Source organism: Mytilus californianus, unplaced genomic scaffold, assembly GCF_021869535.1.
Source record: "Mytilus californianus isolate M0D057914Y unplaced genomic scaffold, xbMytCali1.0.p SCAF_1, whole genome shotgun sequence".
In the NCBI taxonomy this organism is placed as follows: domain Eukaryota; kingdom Metazoa; phylum Mollusca; class Bivalvia; order Mytilida; family Mytilidae; genus Mytilus; species Mytilus californianus.
In genome coordinates, this window is record NW_026262581.1 from 48,681,968 (window position 1) to 48,702,651 (window position 20,684).

Genomic DNA, 20,684 nt, shown 5'->3' on the forward strand with positions numbered 1-20,684 from the left:
GTCCTGCAACACATATGGCATCCGTCGTGTTGCTCATGGCAAGAACAAACTGTTGGCTAGGTCTTAATTGGGGATTTCGAGAAAAGAAGACGGGATTGTAGTGACGACAACTGGTACATTTCTGTCATCATCTGTGAAGCAGATTGAAATTAAAATTGACTGAACTTTCACAATCAATAGTAAAAACAGTTTCTCATATTACAAATGCAGAATGTAATAAAACAGGGCTCCCTGGGTTTGCTTTCCTAGGCTGATTAGAGATATTGTATGACAGAGGAAATTTGAATAAAACAATTAAAAAAAGAAAAAAAAAAGAAAAAAAAAAGTTTTATTTTGAAAGATTATAATCTTAAGGGTTTCGACATGAAAGCCTACTGCGATATTATGGAACAGATTTTATTGAAATGCCATGTTATGTATGAAGGAGATATCACACACGCATTTATATTTACCCTTATACAATGATATCTTAAGTCATATCAAAAGATTCATATTACAATTGGATATGTCAGGTACCACTCTTAACTTAAGTCACTTGATAGGGTTGTCTGGAATAGAAGAGTGTTTCCCTAATTTTCAGGCAATTCATAATTTTTGTGCATTCTTATTATTATCTAAAAATGCTCTTGTTCCTGTTTAAAACATTTATTTAATTCATAACTATGATAACGTCAAATCGTTTTGTGATGTTCTAATAGTGATCAGCAGGCATGCTCAATCAATTTTGGTAAATCATTTTAAAATTATATCCTTCTATTGGCAGATAGGACTTATTATGTTTGTATTAGCGTAGAAAAGGTAATGCAATGCTTTTTGGGGAATACTAGAACATGACTGGATCGAAATATGACATATTCGAGATGCAATATATATATATATATATATATATATATATATGTTGGTTATTGACGGTAGCCCGTCACATTTTCGTAACATTTTAATCGATCTTCAAATTACGAATAAAACCAACATAAAAAGGGTGGGTAAAAGACAACGCACATACTATATCAAACCAGGTACTTAGAAACAAAGAAAATACATAAAAAAGAAACGAAAAGAGAGTAACAAATTGAAACATTTCAGCAATACAATTTACGAAAAATAAAGTAATATTGAAGTCATATCATACTCTGCATGCCAAACAGGTTACTGTAAATTCAGAAATTATTGCGTGCATTTATTATTGCGATTTTGATTTTTGCGATATTGAGAAAAATCCTGTTTAATTCATATAAAAAATTTCAAAATGCGAGTTTAAATTATTGCGATTATAACCCTGTCGCATTTTTCGCAATAATAAAAACATCGCAATAATTTCTGAATTTACAGTATTCAAATGTACAGAAATTACAGTTGCGATTGATCTGTTTTGGATTTTGTATGATCTAGGATAAGCTTTGATATGTGGTATGGGGATTGCTCATTGTTGAAGACCGTACATGGACCTATAGTTGTTAACCTCCACGTTATTTGGTGTCTGGTAGAGAGTTATCTCATTGGCAATCATACCCCATCTTCTTACTTTCTTTTCAGCATATATGTATTATCTATCTGCTTGAACTCTGTAAGTTAACGCATCAAAAACAAATTTTAACCACATTGACTTAATGCGTAAAAAAGAGTAACAAAATAAAACCGAACTCGAAGGTGAATTCAAAAAGGATGTCTATAAAATTTTTTAAATCAAACGTAATCAACAAACGGAACGAATGAAAAGCAATTGTCATATTTCTGACTTAATGTAGGCATTTTCCGAAGAATATGGTGGAATAAACCTGGTTTTATAGCTAGGCAAACACCTGTTTAAAGTGAGGCAGTAAGAGATATCAATATATGCTTGGAACTTTCAATACTATAATTCATTCCAGGCCGAATTTTGGTTCATCTTGGTTAAATATCAAATGGTTCCGATTAATACATCTTTGATTGAAAGGTTGATGTAATTGGGAACAGAAGCAAAATTATGAGAAAAGGAACTCAAGAAAAACAGGTTGGAAGTCATGAGCTGGTTTCTATTTGTTATTCTTTTTTCCCATACAAAAATGAAATTCCCCTTAATTTATGTGTTGAGTAAGCTATTCGTCGGTGACTAATACGGCGATTCTTATTTACCAAAATCATCAGTCATGTGACTTCGGTTTGACCATTCATAGCATTGGAAACAGATATTGAAGGGAAAGCTGAGCTTATATGTATTAAACGGTTTTATAAATAGCAGTTTGCTCAAGTGTTGCGTTTGAAAAGATATGGCTTAAAGGATGCTTTAGTTTAAAAATATGTTACACTGTGTAAATTAGGTACAGGCATTTAAACATGATATCAAAAAATGACGTAAAAACCAGAAAAATATACCAGCATAGTGATTTTGCACACCAGACGCGTGTTTCGTCTGCAAACAGTTGACCAAACTAAATACGAAGTTGAAGAGCTTGATATACTAAAGATTTCGAATGTCTGTGCTAAATTGAGACCATCCATACCCACTGGTAGAATATTTGGCTGATAATACCCTCACCAGCAGTGGCATCGACCCAGTGGTTGTAAAAACTCATCAAAGATACAAAGATTGTAAATTTGTAAGTCAGACGTGCATTTTGTTTGCAAAGACTCACGTTCCCATCAGGCATTTCGACAACAAAAATTAAGAAGATGCAACTAAACATAAATCTAACATAAACAGCAGCAGTTGTTCTTTTCTAGATTTAGACATTTCAATTTCTAAAGGGAAACTCCATACTAAAATTTACGACAAAAGAGACGATTTTTCATTCCCTATTGTTAATTTTCCTTTTTTAGACGGCGATGTGCCTTTGGCTCCATTATACGGTATTTATATATCCCAACTCGTTCGGTATGCCCGTGTGTGTAGTGATGTCATAGATTTTAACGAACGTAATCAATGCATCACTGGTAAATTATTAAGTCAGGGATTTCGTTACCATAAATTACTTAAAACTTTTACTAAATTCTTTCATAGATACAAAGATTTGATTAGTAAATTTGGCTGTACCTGTAGAAAACTTATCAAAAATAGTATTTCATATCCTAAATTTTACGGTAATATTGTACTTAAATCGCGGAAATCACTATGTGATCCGTGTAAACTCATCGAACCTTTAAACAAACTTATTAGTAAGGGTTATCGTACTAATGTTGTAATTAGATCTGTGAATATAGTTTACATTGGCATCAATATCGATTTTGTCATTAGCAAATTAAAACATAACTAAAATTGTATTTTCCTTTCAAACGGGATGTATAGAGACACACACACGTTCATTTTTATCTATAAAGAAGTCACTCCTAACTATCCTACTACCTGTCGATACATTTATTTTTGGCATTGCACAAGTCATGTCTTCTTTGACTGTTCATGACGTTAAAATACTAAATCACTGGGATGTGTTTTTTAGTTGATTTCAGTCCCTGATGAATGATTTTTTATTATTAATTGTTTTGGCTTTTAACTATCTGTCAGTAACTGCGAGTACTCTCAAATCGTACTTTCTATTTAATTTGACCTGTTGATACTATTTGTAATGCTATTTTGTTATTTAATGTTAACATGGATCTTGTCTATATACCAGCTTTAATTATTTGGTATTACTTCAAGTTTTCTCTTCTTCGTACTATGAACATCAAAATTATTTAATTTCTCCTTAAATATTGTTCTTAAAACTGTACAGGAAGTTTTATCTAGCACTTATTGTATAGTTTTATTGTACCAAGTGTTAGATTAGTTTTATTGATATTAAAGAAATTTCTTGGTATTCCTAAACGGAAGATTTTATACACACAGAAGAATAAGTACAAATGTATAGTTAACAACAAAATTATTTTCATTTACCTCTGTATAATATGACGCAGGTTTTTTCAAAAGTGAATATTTTCTAAATATTGTTTAACATTTCACAGTGGTATCATACTTTAACTTTGTTTAAACCTGTTTATTTACTTTTTACCTTAATTATTTATCACTTATAATTTTTATCAACTATGTATTTGCATTCAGGTATCACAGATCAAATTTATTCGTTCATTGTGTGTTAATTTACGTTTTATGATTGAGTTAAGCCTTCCAATTGATATTTTATAGTGTGTCTTTCTATGTTGTGATGTTATACTATTGTTTCAGAAAAGGGAGACGGTTTGGTACCATTAAAACGTTTAATCCCGCCGCAAATGTTTACACCTGTCCTTAGTCAGGAATCTGATGTACAGTAGTTGTCGTCTGTTTATGTAGTTCATACGTGTTTCTCGTTTCTCGTTTTTATATAGATTAGACCGTTACACTAGTAATTTTTGGGGCCCTTTATAGCTTGCTGTTCGGTTTGAGCCAATACTCCGTGTTGAAGGCCGTACCTTGACCTATAATGGTTTATTTTTAAATATAGTTACTTGGATGGAGAGTTGTCTCATTAGCACTCATACAACATCTTCCTATATCTATATATCTATTACAAGTACTTAGAAATGGCAAAGTATTATGAATAAGAAAAATTATGATTTCGAATTACTAAAAAATTTAGAAATTATTACGAGGTTTTTATCAATGCGAATAATGTGACTGGGTGATTCTCGCAATAATAAGAACTGGCACTTACATATCTGATATATATATATATATATATATGTTTTTTTTTTAAAAAACGCAATAATTATTTTCGTCTTTTGTCCATTTTTCAAATATCGCACTAATAAATGCACGCAATAATTTCTGAATTTGCAGTATTCTATGAGTGTTTTTAACCCTGTGCAGTACCTGATAGATATAAGAAGATGTGGTATGAGTGCCAATGAGATAACTATCATTCCAAATCACAATTTGTAAAAGTAAACCATTATCGGTCAAAGTACGGCCTTCAACACGGAGCCTTGGCTCACACCGAACAGCAAGCTATTAAGGGCCCCAGATAATAACTAGTGTAAAACCATTCAAATATGAAAACCCACGGTCTAATCTATATAAATAAAAACGAGAAACGAGAAACACTTATGAACCACATCAACAAACGACAACCACTGAACATCAGGTTCCTGACATGTGCAAACAAATGCAGCGGGTTTAAACGTTTTAATAGGCGCCAACCTTCACCCTTCCTGTAACAATAGTGTAACATCACAACATAGAAAGACACACTATCAGATATCAATTGATTGGCTCAACTAAATCAAAAGACATATTAACAAAAACAAGTGAACATACACTGAACGAATGAATTTAATCTATGACACAATGTAAATATAACATTAATGTATGTTTTAGTGTGGCCTCACAAACTTTTGATTTTTTTCAATGTACATATATGACACAGATGTAATGCACATGAAATTGGTATATTGTTTTGATTGTACTAGCACTTAAGTTTTAAAGCGAAAAGATGCTTCAGGTAAAGAATTGTTTGTCTCTCTGTGCAATTTCAATTTTAATTTTTTGTTTTTGAACATTGTTTGTTTTGTTTGTATCCATTTCATTGATTGCCTCGCCATGTCTGTATTTCTTCGTTTTTGATACCTTTTCCTGTAATCTATCGTATTGTTACGTTTGATTGGCCGTAGACATCAGAAACGTCCTTCTTGACACATTTACGGTGCATACCGTGGTTACATTCTGAAAAGTTTAAAAGTGATCAATGTAGACAACAACAATGGTTAAACACATCAAATTGTTATGTTTTAAGTGAGTGCTAAGTGAAAAGTCGATGTTTCAAATTATTTTTTTAAAGCGACCATTAACCATTATTTCTGTCTTTGACTACTAAACAAAGGTCGGGTAATGTGTTGGCTTTCAGAAAATGCACGAACTTAAAGTATATTCTACGTAACTCCAAGGAGAATATCATTCACCTAAGGACAACGATGAAAGGTTGAGTGTTAAGACCTTTTTGAGTTTGTTGGTATTGATTGGCCACGAATTTAAGTATGCAAAATACAAATTTTATTTCCGCTTGTTTAAAATATCTATTGTTGTTCTCAATTGAACAACTTTTCTTTTTTTTTTATATCCATAAAATCGTTTGATGATTCAGTTTTTTTTTATCAATAATAGACTAAGGACACAATCTTCACCATACTCATTGATATAAATCGGGTTTTTTTCAATACTTCTACATTATATCTGATTTCATGTTCTATAGCGAAATAGAACAAGAACAGTCTCCTATACTATATCAATATATAAGCACAGATAAACTGTGAAGTGTTATTTTTTTGTCATTCTATAAAAGACTAGCTGTATGTTTGCTTACAAATGTAATAATGGATACTCTGAAATTTCCATAAAAACGTTTTCGGATGAGGTAAGGTAGTAATCAAATATAGAACATCGAAGAAGGCTTCCAAAACCCTCTTAGCTGTCTATTAGATATAAAAAAAAATGAAGATGTGGCATGATTGCCAATGAGACAACTCACCATCAGAGACATAATGATGTGAAAGTTGACAACTATAGGTCAGCAAACGACCTTCAACAATGACTAATACCCATACCGCATAGTAAGCTATAAATACTTCATATATCTTTAAATATTCAGGACCGACCATATAAATGTACATATATAAATTTACAAACAAACATAATATTTCCTGAGGTAAACTATTTTTGCTATTAAAATATATCCTTAAACTTCTTTCCATGACATTATTCTGGTTTCATGTATACCTATTTTAATAAACGAAGATTTTTTGGATAATGTCATTCACTGATTCTGTTTTCTTATAGTCAATCTTTAGTTGTTCGATTTGCCTAGCTGTCAGCACGTATCCAGATTTAAAAAAATCCAAAGACTTCTTTGAAAATATAAATAAGTAGTTATTTTAGAATGCAAATAAATGTAGAACTTTCAAAGGCATTGTGTTTGCTTTGGCGAATATAGTTTATAGATGTTGTTCTACAATTTTTCTAATTGTTTATGGTATGTATGTATGTGTTTGTGTTAAGAGTAAATGTGTAAATGGTATTAATTGAAATCACCAAACTCTTTTTCAATTGATATCTTATTTTTCTTATCTGTATTAATTTTGAGTAGGATTGCTTTGACGCCTAAATAATCAATATTTTGTATTGTAGTATAGAAAATTTATACAATAACACAAACTGAATGCAACATTTTATTTTATAAAAAAAAAAAAAATAAGTGTTCAACGTCTGGATGTTGGTGATATTCTGTACATGTTCATCGTGTGTATCCATTAGACGGCCTTCTTCGACAAATCATGTGACAATTAACAGTTGCACAGTATTTGTTCGTTGGACAATCTCCATCACGATGGCACTCTTTTTTGCAACCAATTGATCCACTTACTACTGACTGAGAAACCACCCCTGAACCAGAAGTACGTACTGATCCACCACGTCTTAAGGAAACTGTGTCTAATACATCAAGTCTACTTCGTCTAAGGTTGGTTGCGTCAAGAATATCAGAACCTGCATGACCAGATATTCCACGACTTCTACCTATTGTTTCCAAATGAGCTTTGCTAGATAGGCCCAAATCCCTGGCCAGACCAGATGAACCAATTCTGCTGCCAGAGGATAAATGACCATCATTACTCGAAACTCTGGTCAAGCCAGATGACAAACTTCTAATTATTTCCCTCCTTATAGAGTCGGACAATCCAGATGCACCAATTATACTTCCAGAAGAAATTTCCACGCAGTAGCTGCTACATCCATTGTGAATACATTTATGTCCTGAACGACATAATTTATCTCCTCCACACCCATAATGACAGTTACTGATAATGTCATCGTCAGATAAAGCACGTGAAATACCAGCTGAGGAGCCTCTAATAATTTCAGTTATAGATGTCCTGCCTCCAATAGAACCCCCAGAAAATCCTCTACTAGCTGATGACCCGCGTGATAAAAAGTCATTGCCTATTCCATGAGATGTTCCAACTGCTCTTGATCCTGCTCGTCTGTTTGCATCAATTGCATCCAGTACAGAAAGGGATCCAGCACCACTACGCCCGTTTATGTCTCTCCCAACTGTGTTTTCGACCTGTAAAATCTTCTTCACTCCATGTTTGTCTAATGCATGCTTTTCTGTTGGTGAATAGGCTGTAAGGATAAATATCGAACTTTTTTTACAATATTCACAAATCAAGTAATACAAAATACAATACAGGTGAATTACTATCTGCATATGAATATCAGGATATATGTAGTAATTGCAAATAAGACAACTATTCACCATACACCAAAGGATGGTGTAAACTTGTAAAACCTTCTTCACTCCATTTATATCTAATGCATGCTTTTCAATGGGTGCATAGACTGTAAAATTAAATATCTCACAATTTATATAATCTTTATCAATAAAGTAATACCATAAACAATACAGGTTAACTAATATTTACATATTTATATAAGGATACTTGGTACAATTGTCAAAAAAACAATTATCCACCATAGACCAAAAGTAGAGGTTGTAAAGAGTTGCAGATATCGTTCGGTTTCAGCACTGAGCAAAGCCCATACCTTATCGTAAGCTATTACAAGACCCCTATGATAGAATTAAAAACAATTCAAAACACAAAACCATTCGTTTCAAACTTTTTTCTTCTAATTTACAAAATATATGCAGATTCTCATTTTTTTATATAGATCAGACTGTTGGTTTTCCTGTTTAAATGGTTTTACACTAGTCATTTTTGGGGCCCTTTAAAGCTTGCTGTTTGAAGTGAGCCTAGGCTCCGTGTTGAAGGCCGTACTTTTACCTATAATGGTTTACTTTTACAAATTTTGACTTGGATGGAGAGTTGTCTCATTGGCACACATATCACATCTTCTTATATCTAGATGTTGGTACTATGCTTTCTTATAATTATGTACGAAAGTTATCTATGTTTAAGAACATTTCTGCGGTAAGATATTTAGATTTTATATACACTTTGAAAACACTTTTGACAAACAGCTTATATATATCGAAATGTCAATTAAATAATTTGCTTACCAGTTACTGTCATTGTGGTCAATGCCATCAACAAGAATATGGTCTGGAACCTCATCATTTTTAAGAATTCTGAAATTTACAGGATAATATCATTTCTAAGAAAATAACAATTCACATATTTAATTTTTATACGAATCATTTCATGGAAAAAAATAGTCTGACTTAACTATACACCTGCAAGACAGTAAAATTAAAAAAAAATATACTCTTTGAGGCTAATATTTTCTTTGTGAGGTATATAAAATGCCAAAACAATTTTGATACTAGCCAACATGAGGGGTGTGTTGTGCTTTTTTTGGAGCTACAGGTTGTTCAAATTAAGATGTAGTGGAAGGATTATACCTAAAGAAGGCATGTGAATTAAAAAAAAAAACTGAAAGTCGATAGAATTTTGAAATGAACATCCGAGACAGCCCTTATCAAATGCATTCTGGTAATAAAAAATAGAAAACAATTTGAGAAAAGAAGGAAAAGGTGCCAATATTTCGACCGTTATGATCTTTTTTAAGGGATATCTTCGCAATAAGAAAAGAAAAAACCAAGCTGAATGTGAACAGTGTGTCCTTAAGAAAAATATAAACGGTACCAATATTCATGCAACAGATGCGCATGTCGACTATTAATGCATTTAATATAGTGATGCTCGAGGCAATATTTTAAGACTCAAAATGTTATACTGGGGTTGAAGAGCTGAATAAAAAGGAAAATAAAGTATAGACAAATCTGGGGAAAAATTCAGAGCAATAAATCGTATAAATGAAGCTTCAATCTATACCACAACTTTATTTTTCAGAGAGCTTATGTTGAAATTACAAAAAAGAAAGATATATTAGATATCGATTCACGAAATAACAAATAAAGAAAAGGGGATTGAAGCAAAATATACATCTCGAACTTGCATAACATTCAATGATTGTCAAGTTCAAGAAAGAAATAGACATTTATTTTTTACACTGTTTCAACTTCAGAAAGGAACATGACTTTGTATACTTATTATCGTCAATCTATGAAATAGTTAATTCAGTCAGATTTTCAATTCTGGTAGATTTTAAAAAAGCGAAAATCAGTTGTGGAAATGAATTATACTCTGATGCAGTACTATGTTACTGTATCTTATACTAAATTACTTATATCAATACGAAAATGGTGAACAATGCACAACGCTTTCAGCTATATAAATCCTTTATGTAAATCTTTATTAACTTATTTAATATCTTTGTTACTATTGCATTATTTATGTTTTGTATATTTATCAAATTTTTGTATGCTTAATATTTAAAAATTTCTTACCTTTGTTTCTAGCGATTGGAATTATTTCTAATGAATAGTATTTTACTGCTTACAAAATATCCTTTTATACCTTTTTCAATTATTTTGTTTATAATACACATGTACACAAGGAAATTTGTAATTAACCGCAAATGATGAATTCGTTAATTATATTTGAAACTTTAAATGTCATGCTGTCGTACTTTTTAGAAATTGCAGAATATGTTTATCTAAAGAAATGTACTTAAGGTGAATAACACATTTTGTTTCCTCCTACATCAAACATATGTTCCATTACATCATAAAACATGTATGTATTTTGAAATATTGCTTTCACCTGTTAATAATGTTCTCAAATGAACGCATTGCATATTTGGCAGAACCTAGAGACTTGTACAGTTTGAAAAAAAATGTAAACTGAAGTCGTATATTTCCTTACAGACGATATGTTTTTTTTTCTTAAAATTGTTTGGAAAACCACGCGATGCTTGATAATTATTTAACATGACGTTGGAAAAATTATCTAAGGTAGACGATTTTCAATCTAACAGCAAGTCTCGCAATTTGTCTGCACATGATTCACTAGTCTTGTTTGAATCATAAAAACAGGGCGCAATTAAAAATCAATTACGAATTTAAAGAAAATGAAAACCAAGAATTCCAAAAAAGTTCCGTCAAATCTGGCTACTGTCAGCTTTGTCTTGGGGTAAAACTAAATCCTTCTTGATTTGATGCTATTCTACATTTTTTGTTAATGTAAAATTTCAGACAATTATCTTTTTTTCTCAACCAAAGTAAGAAGATTACTTGTCAGATGATACACACGATGAAAAAACGTCTCCCAGCAGTAGTTTCGACCTAGTTGTTGTAGTACTCAGCGACACGATTATTGTCTAGTCGTTACGGGTGCTCCCACGCTTCAAATATCGTGAACAGTAAGATCAAGAGCTTTCTCTTACTTAAACAAAACCCCTTTATCCTTTCAAGACGATTAAGAGCTTAAAATAATATGTCGACACTTGTCTTTTGTCGAAGACTATATCTTACCCTAAAGATATCTTTTGCTTACTTTTGTCGATGGATTGCTATCTCTTAGACGTGCATCCACATCTTCTCATTCATAACTGTCTCACTTCTGATCTAGTAATCTTCATAGTAGTTCAGCAGACGTTCAAACTCATCAAAGATACCCGGTTATAATTTAGTACGCTAGACGATCGTTTCATCTACATAACATTCATCTGTGGTGATCGAAATTAAAATTGATGGAAGACCAGATCAAATGCAAAGCTGAAGAACATTAAATCATTTAGTCAGTGTGACCATCATACAATTCAAAATCTCATATTATTAGACATAACTTTGCTTTGTACTAAATGTTTTATCAATCAAACCTAAAAGGAGATTACACAAACTTCTCTATCTACATAACATTGGTGCAAATTAACTCACAGATAGATTTGGATCTTGCATAACATTTTAGGGATTTTCATTTTTGGTTTAGCGAGACAATATCATAAACAAGTATATTGTCTGCTCTATGGTCGGGTTGTTGTCTCTTTGACGCATTCCCCATTTCCATTCTCAATTTTATACTATGAGAAAAAAAATCCTCTGAAATTTCATTTCCATGATGAAGTTTGATTCGAATTTCATCCAGCCATCAGAAATAATTTAAAATGGTTTTTGATAACATCAAGGCTTAATATTCGCATCAATTTAACAAACTTATCTTGTTGATACATTTGCTGGGCAACATTACTTATAACTTTTCCGAGAATGAAGGAATATAAATGATGTTTGATACAGACAATCATTACTCTGTCTTCTTTAAACATTGGGAAATATAGTTGGTGAATTTATTACACCTTCAAATTTTGATAGGCGATATCCCTTTGTTGATGACTTATCAACTGATTTAGTAACACCATAGGCTACGGTAAATTGTGTGTTTCTACTCAGGAATGGAAAGTTGACAATATTCAAACTTAGAAATTGATTTTGTTCAATATCTTAATTTCCAGTGTTAATGCGACTCTTTCAGATTTTGTTTGTTATCGTGATTTTTAATTTTTTAATCGAATAATGTGATTTGACTATCGATTAACTATTGTTGCTGCACATCATTTCAACCAGCATCAATAAAAGACAACAATCTAGATATGAAGCAAACGTCCTCATCTTAAAAAAATAATAAAAGAGGCAGAGATACCACGGGGACATCAAAAACTCATCAAATTAGAGAAAAATGAAAACGCCATTGCAAATAAAAAAGAAAGAAAGAAGACGAAAAGACAAAGAAGTTCACAGAAGACTACATAGAAAACTAATAAATAAACAACACGAACCCCACCAAAATCTTACACATCCTTGATAAATGTGAAATGTAAGCACTCAATAACAAATAAAGGAAAACGCCAATTTGTTTGAAAAAGAAATTAAAATATTTTTTTATTTGTTTTCTTCTCCTCTATGAGAACATATTTGTTTCAACTCTTTTTTATATGAGCTAAAGAAATAGTTTTGATTAATTTTTTTTGCATGTGTTCTTGATTTTGTCAAAATGTTCAATTTAACGCTATTCATGAGAGAAAGTAACCCTAAATTTTCAATCTGAACGTCTAAATTGGTATTTTACAACAGGTCTGCACAGAATGCATTGTAGTGTATATTTGTGTCATTAAGCGGTTTGTATTGATAAAGATATTCTTTTTTTTATTGTTACAATTTCTTTATTGCACATTTTCTGTAACATGTTACTAACTAAATAGCTTTGAACTTAGTATTCTTTAGATTAATTTATCTTTTAAGGGAAACACTTTTTGGAAAGATATAACTTAATTCATTATGTTAGTATTAATGATATAACTCATTCTACAAATATATTATAAAGATGTCAAATAATATCAATAGGTTCATTATATTTGTATATTTCATGTTAAAACAATTTACTTGTTGTCACGGACAAAATGGCAAGTATATTTATCATATAGAATAGCATCATTCTCAACACAACTATCTAACATTTTCTAAAGTATATGTATAACATATATAACTTTATATCCGGGGGTAGACTAAGGCAACAGTAGTTTAACGATGTTTAAACATATAGAGACAAGTTCATGACTTCTCAATCTGTTGGTTCTGAGTACATTTCCTTGTAACTGAAGGTAAAGGTGGTATTAAAGTAATTCATATTTTTTGGCACTAAGAAATGTTGTAGTGGCGCATACTGCTTTTTCGATTGCATATTTAATATTACTTAATATTCATGTCAGGGCAATTTCTGGTTTATCTTGGGTAAAAATCTATTAAAAATGTTCCAATTAATAAATCTTTGGTTAAAAGGTTGACGTGATTGAAAATAACTGCAAAATTACATGAAATGCTACTCTGGACAAACATGTCAAAAACCGGGATCTTTTTCTTTTTATCCTAAATTTCCTTACAGATTCCTTAAACTCATGTGTTGAATTAAAAGATATAAGTAATATACTTAACTACCATTCTTTAACTGCATATTTATTATCTTGCGAAAAAGGGGAACATTTTTTCTTTGGAGATTAGCAAGCTTGTACTACCCGCTTTAGCAACTATTCGCAATTGACTGATGCGGTGATCTTAATTTACCAAGCTTATTAGTAACGTGCTATGAGTTAGACCAACCGTTGCGATGGAAACAATGCAGGGATTCCAATGGGGACTAACTGTGCACCACTTATTGCGGACCTGTTTTTGTATCGTTATGAGTTACAATTTATGACTAAAATCAGCAAAGACCCATCGAAACAACATCTGATACAAAAATTTAACAATACTTTTAGATATTCGGATGATGAATTGGCTCTCAATAATGACGACTTCAGTGTGTATACTAAAGAAATTGATCCTGTTGAACTTACTTTGGCCTTTGTTAGTCTTGTATCATTTTTAATTTTAGTTTCGTGTGTATAATTTGGAGTTTAGTATGACGTCCATTATCACTGAACTAGTATACATATTTGCTTAGGGGCCAGCTGAAGGACTCCTCCGGATGCGGCAGTTTCTCGCTGCATTGAAGACCCATTGGTGGCCTTCGGCTGTTGTCTGCTCTATGGCCGGGTTGTTGTCTCTTTGACACATTCCCCATTTCAATTCTCAATTTTATGTATAAATACCCGTCCACGTCCACTCTGTTTTTGTTAGATGTATTTATATTTGTTTCCATCTGATGAGTTAAGCCTTTTTCAACTGATTTTTATAGTTTGTTCTTATGTTTTACTGTTGCAACACTGCCCAAGGTTAGGGGAGGGTTGGTGCCCTCAAACGAGTTTAATTCCGCCACATTCTGTATGTGCCTGTCCCAAGTCAAGAGCCTGTAATTCAGTGGTTGTTGTTTGTAGCTGTTTAACATTTTTGTTTTTCGTTTATTATTTTGTACATAAATTAGGCCGATAGTTTTTTTGTTTAAATTGTTTTATATTTGTCATTGCGGGGCCTTTTATAGCTGACAATGTGGAATGGGTTTTTGCTCATTGTTGAAGGCCTTACCGTAACCTATAGTTGTTAATCTTTGTGTCATTTGGTCTCTTGTGGAGTGTTGTCTCATTGGCAATCATACCACATCTTCTTTTTTTATAACAATGGTACGGAAAGCTTGCACAGGTGTTGCGATTTAATAGACATGACTTAAAAAGGGTGGACTATATTTTAAAATGTACTACTAAACGTAAATTGTGTTCAGGCATGCAAAACATGAGATATATAACTGCTCGATACAAAGATGACGCTGGTATCGTTAATGTTATCAACAAGTTGTTATTATGCTTTTGAGAAAAAATATATATGCGGCAAATAATTAGTGTCCAAGTATATAAATATATCAGGAGGTCCGGGTACACAGTTATCGTCCTTTGATTTTCGTTGTCTACAAATAAAGTCCCTAGTTTGGACAGTGTATAACTTTCAAATTTGTTTCATACACCTTCCAAATTCATTTCTTTATATTTTTGCATAAAACAGTAAGTAGGAGGTTGAAATTACATGTTTAAAACATTCGGGGCATGAACTTTTAGGTAAAAAGTGGTTAGGTCCGGTTTGAAATCGTCAAAAATTAGTATGTCTGAAGCTAAATTATAGACCCCCTTAACATAAAATCATCCATATTTTGAGTTAGAGCCGATAGAATTTTCTCTAATTTTGTTAGAATTTGTCTCAAAAGTAGTACACCACACTGTAAAAATCTTTTTTGGATGAGTAAGTGCGTTTTTTTTCAATTTGCGTTTCTTGTCTAAAAGAAATGCACAACGAAATAACCGTGTTCTCGGGCCAGAATCATTCAAAACATTTAATGCCCGGACTTTCAGTTAACAAAAAATGCAAAACATAAATGATGAAAAGCCTTACATCTGTAGAATACGAAGTTCCAAATTGGTCAAGTGTCTTTGTTACATTTGTGATCGTCTTAACAACTGGGGAACAGATAATTGAAACTATATATTTCGGAAGATTTTGAACATCAAATCAAAGTCAGCATTCACCTTATATATATTTGATTCCGTATACCATCTGTTAAAATCTGTAAGCTACATTTTTTAGAGCTATACAAAATGTAAAAAAAGAAAAGCTTACAGACATTTCTCTTAAATCTAAACAATAGAAACACTGGTTAATGATTTTTGGATCAAATTTTTGAAAATATAAAATTGCCAACTTTTACATAGAAATCAATGGGGCTATGATTCAGAGGGTTTATTCTTATTACTGATAAGCTTGACAAATTTAAGTTTTAGAAGTTATACCCATTACAATCAAAGTTGGTCACATTTGTTGTTAGTAATCATGTTACATCTATTTTTTTCTGAAAAATTATGTTGGTGTAAAATTACAGCCCATAAACTGGTACAATAGGTATTTCATTATTATCTGGTGATTTAACATGAAGGTATTAAGGCTTTACCTGAAGTTTCAATTTTTTCATTATGTTGAAATCAATGGAACATATATATTATGCCTTGTTTATAGTAAAATGATAGATTTTTGTCAAATTATCATGTAAAAAGTAAAATCACAAAAATACTGAACTCCGAGGAAAATTCAAAACGGAAAGTCCCTAATCAAATGGCAAAATCAAATGATAAAACACATCAAACGAATAAACAACAACTGTCATATTACTTTCCATATTTTATTGGGTTTCTTATTATTGTATCATTTTATAGACTTAATAAATTGGTATATACTCATATGAATTCATAAATTTCACTTGAAATGCAATCTTCAACCAGTTTATCAATTTGTCAACTGGTAATAACACGAATTGCTTTTGTTGATCAATATAATTACATAAAAACGTATGGATATTTTATCAAAAACATCCCTTATCTAACAGAAAAACAGAGGGGACAAACTAAAAATGAATTTAAGTTTCTATTGCGCATATATTACTACCAGTTCGTTTGGTCTGAGCTGAATTCAGCAAAACAGTGTTTGGACAAAGACTTTTTGTGTTTTTCTTTGCTAGAAATAGATCATGGAATGAAGTTAAGTAAGCATAAGTCAATATAGCAAGTTAGGTTCTGTTATAGCTATATTACCACTTATTCTATTAAAAATAGTTTTACTCATACTGTTGCTTTGTCCGTAAGAAAAAAAAAATCGGTAATTTAAATTGTTATCAAATGAAGGCTTAATAACTTGAGATAACTGTAGAACCCTTTTTGAATATTTCTTTCGATAGATAATTTATTTTTTATATGAAACTAAAAAAATAAGACGGCATATTTGCTCTGTCGCTCAAATCAGAAGAACTATCAAGCTTCGGTGCACTCTAATATGCAATTAAAGGTATATCGAAGTCTACAGCACAAGTCAGGATAAGTTATAGTTTTGACATGAAATGATTGTTACTTTATTCATGTATCTATGTAGTTAACTTAAAGAAACAGTGGTTACCTCATGAATAGTAAAACAGTGATAGATGTAGAAAAAACAATAACGGTTCAGCACTTCTTCTGTTTTTTTTAAGTGGCTGCTATTATAAAGGTCGATGATTGAAATTAATTTTTTTAAAAGTGACCATTACCATAAATGCCTGTATTTACTTGCCTCATGTTAAGTCGAGATTATGTTGGTTGACGTTCCAAAAATGGACGTATTGAATTACAGTCTAAGTAATATTAAAAGAAATAATATTCATCTAAAGACAAAAAACGCTTGAGAGTTAAGACATTTTCGAGTTTGTTTGTATCCGTGAACCACCAGTTTATGTATGCAACAAAATACCAATTTCCTTTCAGATTGTACTAAACTTGTGTAGTTGTGGTTTCGGTCGTTTTTCCTCATAACTCCCATCAGCAAAAAAAAACCTTTGTAATATCGCAAAACCCTTTTGATTGATGAGGTTTTTTTTAATAACTTATAGCCTTCGTCGACTGGTTATGCCAATGCTTTAGTAAATATCCTGGTTACATGTTCTACAGAGAAATAGAACCAGAATGAATATTGTATGTCGTAGAAAGATAAAAGTTTCGGGCGCAGCAACATTGTAAAGTGTCAAAGTCATTTTTATGCTATTAAAGACCGAATCTGTATATTTCCATAACATATAAGAACAATCCTCACATAAGACCTGTTATCATTTAAGTGATGTTCAATTACAATGCCCTGTGTCATACAAGATTCAATTTGTAATAAAGCTTTGATATATTTTGATCTCTTTTAAATTGTGTTAATGTGAAATTGAACACATTTTGTCAAGCTAAATGTAGTCACAAAAAATTTTAACATATGTGTGCTTGCACATGAGTTTTTTTCTTAACATTTTCCAGTGTATTTGATCGTAATATTTTCAATACTGAAGCATACCCTTTGATGTCCACTAAAACTATTAAAGACTTTTTTTCATGTTTTATTGAGATGATTGGTAGCTGTTTTATTGACGTCTGTAATATGTCTGTTTGATTTTCGTTTTTTAAATATATCTAAAATGGATGACAAAAATACAACATATATTAAAAACTGCAAATGGTATTCAACATTTGATTTTATTTATAAATAATGCTGATTGTGTCAAATGTGGATTTCGGTACTATCCTATTCATCGTGTGTATTTATTAGACGGCCTTCTTCTACACATCATGTAACAATTTACAGTTGCACAGTATTTGTTGGTTGGACAATCTCCATCAGCAAGACAGTCTTTTTTACAACCAACTTTTCCACTTACGACTGACTGGGAAACGACCCCTGAACCACAAGTACGTACTGTAACACTACGTCTTAACAAAACTTTGTCTAATACATAGAGTCCACTTCTTCTAAGGTTGGTTGCGTCAAGAATATAAGAACATGCATGACTATACATTCCACGGCTTCTACCTATAGTTTCCGAATGAGATTTGCTAGATAGGTCGACATTTCTAGCCAGACCAGACGAAACAATTATCCTGCCAGAGGATAACTGACCATCAATACTTGAAACTCTGGTCAAACCAGATGATAAACTTCTAATTATTTCCCTTCTTGTAGAGTACGACAATCCAGATGCACCAATTATACTTCAAGAAGAAATTTCGACGCAGTAGCTGCTACATCCATTGTGAATACATTTATGTCCTGAACGACATAATTTATCTCCTCCACACCTATAATGACAGTCAGATAAAGCACGTGAAATAACAGCTGATGAGTCTCTAATGATTTCAGATACCAATGTCCTGCTTCCAACAAAACCCCCAGACAATCTCGTACTGCCGGATGACCCATGTGTTATACATTCATTGCCTATTTCATCCGATGTTCCAAATGCTCTTGATCCTGCTCGTCTATTTGCATCAATAACATCTAGTACAGAAAGGGATCCGACACCACGACGCCCGTTTATATCTCTCCCAACTGTGTTTTCAACCTGTTGAATATTCTTTACTCTATGTATGTCTTTTGGATGCTTTTCCGTTGGTGAGTAGGCTGTAAGATTAAATATCGAACCATTTTACAATTTTCACAAATCAAGCAATACAAAATACAATACAGGTGAACCACTATCTGCATATAAATATCAGGATTTGTAGTTATTGCCAATTAGACAACGATTCACCTTACAACAAAGGATTGCGTAAACCATTGCAGGGACCTTACGGTTTCAGTCCAAACCAAAGGACATACGGCATAGTAAGCTATAAATGCACCTGTCCTAATGGAGGAACCTGGTGTTTAGTGGTTGTCGTTTGTTGGTGCGGTTCATAAGTGTTTCTCGTTTTTATATAGATATGACCGTTGGTTTTTCTGTTTGAATGGTTTTACATTACTAGTAGTTATTTTTGGGGCCCTTTATAGCTTGCTGTTCGATGTGAGCGACGGCTTTGTGTTGAGGGCCTTACTTTGACCTATAAAGGTTTACTTTTACAAATTGTGACTTGGATGGAGAGTTATCTCGTTGGCACTCGCACCACATCTTCTTATATTTATTGGTTGTTTTGTTTATATCTATTTCATTGTTTGACTCGTCTTTGATACTTTTTGAAGTAGTTTTACTTGTCATCTATCGTATTTTTACGTTTGATTTGCCATGGATTTCAACTTTTTTTCAAAAAAGTCATTTTTGGCACAATTGCAGTGCAGACCGTGGTTACATTATGAAAGTTTAACAGTGATCAATGTAGACAGCAAAAACGGTTAAAAACATCAATTTGTTATTTTGTAAGTGAGTGCTAAGCGAAAGAGGGACGAAAGACACCAGAGAGACAGTCAAACTCATAGATCGAAAACAAACTGACAACGCCATGGCCAAAATTAAAAAGGCAACCAGACAAATAATAGTACAGATGACACAACATAGAAAACTAAAGACTAAGCAACACGAACCCCACCAAAAACTGGGGGTGATCTCAGGTGCTCCGGAAGGGTAAGCAGATCCTGCTCCACATATGGCACCCGTCGTGTGTCATGTTTCAAATTTATTTTTTAAAAGTGACCATTTCCATTATTTCCGCCTTTCCCAACTAACAAAGAGTTGGCAATGTGTTGGCTTTCAGATAATTCACGAACTGAAAGTACATTCTACGTCATTTCAAGGAGAATATCATTCACCTAAGGACAAAGATGAAAGAATGAGTGTTAAGACCTTTTCGAGTTTGTTGGTATTGATTGGCCACGAATTTTAGTATGCAAAATACAAATTTCATTTCCGCTTGTTTAAAATATCTATTGTTGTTCTCCGTCATTACCCCAATTGTACAAAATTTCTTTTTTTTTTATTTCCATAACACTTTTTGATGATTGAATCTAATTTCATGTTCTACAGCGAAACAGAACCCGAAAAGTCTCCTTTATCATATAAATATATAAGCACAGATAAACTGTGAAGTGTTATTTTTATTGTCATGCTATAAAAGACTAGCTGTATGTTTGCTTACAAATGTAATAATGAATACTCCATAAAAAAAGTTTTCGGGTGAGGTAAGGTATGTAGTTATCAAA

The 20,684-nt window shown here is 32.2% G+C and overlaps 1 protein-coding gene and 2 long non-coding RNA genes across 6 annotated transcripts in view; all 3 read right to left on the reverse strand.

The window, feature by feature from the left end:
* The window catches only part of LOC127720392 (uncharacterized), a 173,104-nt gene that overhangs the window by 39,948 nt on the left and 112,472 nt on the right, over nt 1–20,684 (reverse strand). The window lies entirely within an intron of this gene.
* The window catches only part of LOC127720481 (uncharacterized), a 112,853-nt gene that overhangs the window by 24,977 nt on the left and 67,192 nt on the right, over nt 1–20,684 (reverse strand). The window lies entirely within an intron of this gene.
* LOC127720507 (uncharacterized) lies at nt 7,946–10,275 on the reverse strand. The gene is made up of 3 exons (XR_007990826.1): nt 10,248–10,275; nt 8,958–9,026; nt 7,946–8,062 (listed from the first exon to the last, which is right to left on the reverse strand). It is a non-coding gene; the product is annotated as an uncharacterized LOC127720507 (long non-coding RNA).